The 6000-nt window shown below is 36.7% G+C and overlaps 1 protein-coding gene and 1 pseudogene across 2 annotated transcripts in view; one reads left to right on the top strand and one right to left on the bottom strand.

Annotated features, from left to right (window-relative positions):
• Positions 1–6000, top strand: part of STAG1 (stromal antigen 1) — a 469676-nt gene that overhangs the window by 443919 nt on the left and 19757 nt on the right. The gene's annotated exons all lie outside the window — the stretch shown is intronic.
• LOC102841040 lies at positions 203–1503 on the bottom strand (annotated as a pseudogene).

The raw sequence follows: 6000 nt of genomic DNA, 5'->3' as shown, positions 1-6000 counted from the left end.
CTAAGTACACAGTAACCTTAGACAATTCAAGGCATCTTAATCTCCAACAAGAACAACAACAACAAAAATAATCTTTGTCATGCTGTTAAATCCATCATTATGGATAAAACTGGTGCAAATTGGTCAAACGGATCCAACAAACACTGATGTCCAAGCTGGCATATTGGCAACTAATACATAACTGGTGGTCAATAGAGGGAGTTTAAAAGATCCTCCCTTTCTTGTTCTTTTCCAAGGTGTTGAAGAGTTCTGTTCTAATATACACTGCTGAGCTTCCCAGTTTGCTTTCTCATCCTCAAACTGACGATGTTTTTCCTCTAATTCTTTGTGCTGTGCTTCCAAGTTCTTTTTCATTTGCTCAGGACGCCGTTGGAGCTCAGCTTCAGAATCTTTGAATTTCTGAACTTTTTCTTTGAACTTCATCTCAAACACCTGCTCCATCTCCATCTCTGTCTTCTTCATTTTGGCGACATGCTCCCTCCTTTCCTCTTCCATTTGTGCCAGATGGCTCTTTGTAAGCTGTCCTGTATTCTTGTTGTTGTCAACTCCATTATAAGTCACAGCTGCCAGCTTCTGTAGTTCTCATACTGTACATTATTAGTGACATCTTTTAAGTCTTGCATGTGTCCTTATTAACATATTTCTTAGAATTGTAAAATTGCAATGTTCACCATTTTCAACTTCAGCAGCACCCCATGGATACTGTCTTCCTCTGATTCTTTTGCCATTAACTTCAATGATAGTATTAGTACCTACCACAGCAAGAGGTAAACGGTCCTTTATCTTTTTAACAAGCTTATTTTCTTCTTCATCATCTGTTTCTTCTGGAAACTCATATATTTTAATTTTATGTTCTTGAATATCTTTCGTTATCTGTGTTTTAAACTGTTGGCACTCCTCTGGTATGAGTGTGTCTGCTTTGGCAATAAAGGGGATGATACTCACTTTTTCATGTAAACGCTTCATAAACTCAATATCCAGTGGTTTAAGTCCATGTCCTGAGGGAGCAATGAAGTATAAGCAACACTGCACTCTGTTGTCTGGCATCTGACGTCTGTTCACTCAAGATTCTGCATTTAGGTAGTCCTCAGATTTACTATCAATGTAATTGATAACAGGCTGCCAGCAATTACTATTATCCACAGCATCTCCAAATACTGGGGTATCAACTGTTGTGAGTAGTAACTGAACTCCACCTTCTTTGATTAAAACTTTGGATTGCTCCACCTGTAAAGTCTTTTTTATCCTATGGAAAGGACCTGGATACTCCAGAGAATATAAATCAGTGAGGAATAATGAGTTGATTAACACTGACTTTCCCAATCCAGATTCATCTACTACCATAAGGGTGAATTCAAACTCTCAATTCACTGATTTTCTGTATACTTGATTTGGGAGATTTGCAAATCCCACATAGCATTCAAGGTTCTTCTGTTGAGCTACCATGGTGCTGCTGTTGATGCTCCTCTCTTCAGCAGCAGTGGATCTCGCACTGACCGACATCCCCTCCCCCCTCAGCGACCAGCCCCGGTGCAGCGCAGCCCACTGATTCGCTAAAGCCCACCTACCTCCTTCCATCTTCTCTTGATGCTTTCTGCATCATTCAGTAATTTGCCCAGAGAATCTTTCAATAACATAAGTCAAAGCTTGAATTTTTTCTTCAGTTCCCCCAGCTTGAAAAATGCTGAGTGTGTCCTTCCTTTTTGGTTTTCTGATTTCAGATCTTTGCACATTTTATTATAATATTTGGCTTTATCTTCTCAAGTTGATCTTTGAACTTTTCTGTTCAGCTCTTGGACCTCCTCATTTCTTCCATTTTTGGACCTCCTCATTTCTTCCATTTGCTTTAGCATCTATACGCTGGAGCAAGTTTCAGAGTGTCTTCTGACATCCATTTTGACCTTTTCCTTCTTTCTTGTCTTCTTAATGACTTTTTGCTCTTTTCACGTATGATGTTCTAGATGTCATCCCACAACTCTTCTGGTCTTAGGTCTTTAGTGGTTAATGTATCAAATCTGTTCTTCAGATGATCTCTAAATTCAGGTGGGATATATTCAAGGTCATATTTTGGCTCTTGTGGACTTGTTTTCATTTTCTTCAGCTTCATGAGCAATACATCTTGATTGCATGTTTGATTGATTTCAGACTGAAGACATTGGTAGAATTCTTCTATTTCATCCTCACTGGCTTTAGTGGTTGTTGCATAAATTTGAATACTAGTGGTATTAACTGGGCTTCCCGGTAGACGTATGGATATTATCCTATCACATACAGCATTGTACCTTATGACTGTTCTGGATATGTTCTTTTTGATGATGAACACAACACCATTCCTTTTCAATTTGTCATTCCCAGCATATGAAGTATAAACTATGTGGTTGTCAGATTCAAAATGGCCAATACCAGTCCATTTCAGCTCACTAATGCCTAAGATATCAATTTTTATGCGTTCCATTTAGTTTTTAACAACTTCCAATTTTCCCAGATTCATACTTCGTACATTCCATGTTCTGATTTTCAATGGACGTTTACAGCTGTTTCTCTTCATTTTGAGTTGTGGCCCAACAGCAAATAAAGGTTCTGTGAGCTTTTTTTCCATGAGCTTAACTCCATTCATGTCCTCATGGTCAACTCTACTTTGAGGAGGCAGCTCTTCCCCAGTCGTATTTTGAGTGCCTTCCAACCTTAGGGGCTCATTTTCCGGCACTGTGTCTGACATTGTTTCTCTGCTATTCATAAGGTTTTCAGTGACTAGCTATTCGGAAGTAGTTTCTCACTCTTTCTTCCTAGTCTGTCTTTGTCTGGAAGCTCATCTGTCTGACATTGTTTCTCTGCTATTCACAAGGTTTTCAGTGACTAGCGATTCGGAAGTAGTTTCTCACTGTTTCTTCCTAGTCTTTCTTTGTTTGGAAGCTCATCTGAAACCTGTCCACCATGGGTGACCCTGCTGGCTATTTAAAATTCTGGTCGCATAGCCCTCAGAATCACAGCAACTCACAGGTCACCACAGTACGACAGACAGATGAGTGGTGGGCATTTGATTTCATGTCAGTGACGAAAGTACAAACCCCTAAGTACTTTGTTATAATTATTGCTGTTGTTAAGTGCCGCCAAGTCAGTTCCAACTCATAGGGATCCTGTGTAAGGTTTCCACAGAGTGACTGACAGATTTAAACCACAAACCTTGCAGTTAGCAGTCCATGCTCATCCAATAGCGCCATGCCAGGTGCCCATTATAATTATTATTTAATATAATTACATCTTTTAAAGAAGATGAGAAAAAAAAGTTAATCTATACATGTTTATAGAATGTGTTACATTGACTTTCTTATTTACCATACCTGATTCTCTTTTCATTTTCCCCTTAGATCCAGATTATCATATCATTTCCTTACTTGAATATAGCTTTTTTCCCACCCATTTCCTTTGTCTTTATTGTCAAATGTATTACATTTCTAACTAACTGTTTTAAAAACATTGTTGTAAACAAATTTTTATATACATTTGGTTTTTAAATCATTTAAGAAAAGATAATATGCAATTATACTATCTACATAATTACAATTACCATCATTCTTTATTTTTCAAGTAGATTCTAATCACTGTCTTACGTCACTCACAGCTGAAAAAATTTCCTTGTATCTCTTGTAAAGCAGGTGTGCTAGCAGCAAATCCTCTCAGCTATTATTAACCTGAGAATGACTTTATTTCACTTTGGTTTAGAAAGATATAGTTTTTCTAAATATAAGTTTCTTATTTTGCTTTGCTAAAAGTTTTTACTTTTAGTTCTTTGTGTTGTCCCGTTGCCTTCTGTCCTCCATTGTGTGTCATGAGAAGACAACACCTAATCTTATTAGAGTTCCTTTGTACACAGTAAGTTATTTTTCTCTTACTATAAGGAGCTCTGGTAGCATAGTGGTTACGAATTGGGCCGTAAACTGCAAGGTCAGCAGTTAGAAACTACCAGCTGTTCCACAGGAGAAAGATGAGGCTTTCTGCTCTTGAAAAGTTTTACAGCCTCGGAAACCCTGTACAAGGTCACTATGAGTTGGAACCAACTCAACGGCACTTAACAACAACTTTGGAGTTTTGGTGTGGCTTTGCAAAATAAGCACTAGACTACTAACTATAAGGTTGGTGATTCAAACTCACCTACTTCTCCTTGAAAATCCCGTTATAGGGTCCTTATGAGTCTGAACCTACTCAAAAGCACTTCACAGTTTTCAAGGTTTTCTCTTTATATTGCATTTCAGCTTTTTAATTGTATATTTCTATTTATGTTACTTGAATTTTGATGAGCTCTATGGATTTAGATTGTTAGCCAATATTTCTTTGAGTGTTTTTCTGCCTTTTCAACTCTTTTGGTACTCCCATTATATAAATGTTGGTACACTTAATAGTGTTCAAGTTTCTTTGATACTGTTCATTTTTCATTCTTTGTTCTTTTATTTAGAATGCATACTCTATAGATCTGTATTTATGTTCATGGATTCCTTTTTATTCTGCTAGCTCAAATGTTGAGTCCCTGTATTATTTATTATTATTATTACTACCCTTTCCCAAGTGCATAATTTCTGTTTGATTTTTAAAAATATGTATAGTTTGTTTCTTTGTTAATACATTAGAAACATCATAAACCTTCCTTGACTGTAGATGTTTTTGTATTTCTTTAATTCCAATTTCCATGAACTTTTTGAAGCCCCCAGTATATATAATTGCTTTGTATGTTAATTCAACAACTTGGTTCCTTCAAAGGAAGCTTTGTTTTGTTTTTAATTTTAAAACTTTTTATGAATTGAGTGAAGGTTTATAGATCATCAGTCCCACATTCAATAATGCATACACTTCATGTCAGTGCAATGATTGCAATCCCTTTCATGTACCATAAACAAACAGTTCCCTTTAATTCTTGCATTTCTCCCTGTGTCTTCTACTACTTTCATCTTTCTTATGCCAGTCCCCCTCTTGTATATTGCCTTCCATGTCACCGAAGTTAACATGTTTGCTCTCTACCCAGGGAATAACTTTCCCTTCCCATCCACCTCTGCTAACCATCATAGAATGTTTCTTTTATCAAGAAAACCTTTTCTGAACTTTTTACAATGGTTTTATACAATATTTGTCATTTTGTGATTGACTAATTTTCACTCAGCATAATGCCCTCCAGGTTCATCCATGTTATAAGGTGTTTCACAGATTCATCATTATTCTTGCATAGTATTGCATTCTTTGTACTGTAAAGTTTGTTTATCTACTGACAGGCAATAAGCTGTGTGATGCATGTAGCTATTGTGAATAGTGCTGCAGTGAACATGGGTGTACATGTGTTGATGTCATGGCTTTCATTTCTTAAGGGATTAACAGGTCATATGGTATTTCTAGTTCCACTTTTTTGAGGCAGGGTCATACCATTTTTCCACAGTGGTTACACCATTTTACAGTCCCAATAGCAGTGTTAGGAGGATTCCCATCTCTCCATACCTTCATAGCATTTTTTTTTTGACTTTGTAATTAATGTTGGGGTAAGACGTTATCTCCTTGTTGTTTTGATTAATTGCTAATGATTTTGAACATTTCTTTATAACTTTGTTGGACTTCTGAATGTTAGTGAAGTGCCTGTTCATATCCTCTGCCTGTTTTAAAACTGGATTATTTGTTTTCTTGTTGTGGTGTTGAAGTGTTCTTTACATTTAGATATGTCATGCCAACAATTTTTTCTCAGTTTGTGGTTCTCTTTTTACTTCTTTTGGTGAATCTTTTGATACACCTAAACGTTTAATTTTTTAGGAAGTCCCAGTCATCTGTTTTGTCTTCTGCTGTTTGTGTGTTGTCTGTTTCATAGTGTATTTATGCCATATCAGAGCCCCTATGTTTGTCCCTGTTTTCTCATTAATGATATTTATAGTTCTAGGCTTTTGTATTAAAGGAGCTCTGGTAGCACAGTGGTTACGAGTTGTGCTGCTAAAATCAAGGTCAGCAAGTTCAAAACTACCAGCAGAT

Source organism: Chrysochloris asiatica, unplaced genomic scaffold, assembly GCF_000296735.1.
Source record: "Chrysochloris asiatica unplaced genomic scaffold, ChrAsi1.0 scaffold00028, whole genome shotgun sequence".
NCBI lineage: Eukaryota > Metazoa > Chordata > Mammalia > Afrosoricida > Chrysochloridae > Chrysochloris > Chrysochloris asiatica.
Note: the sequence above shows the minus strand (reverse complement) of the source record. Positions and strands in the feature narration are given on the sequence as shown.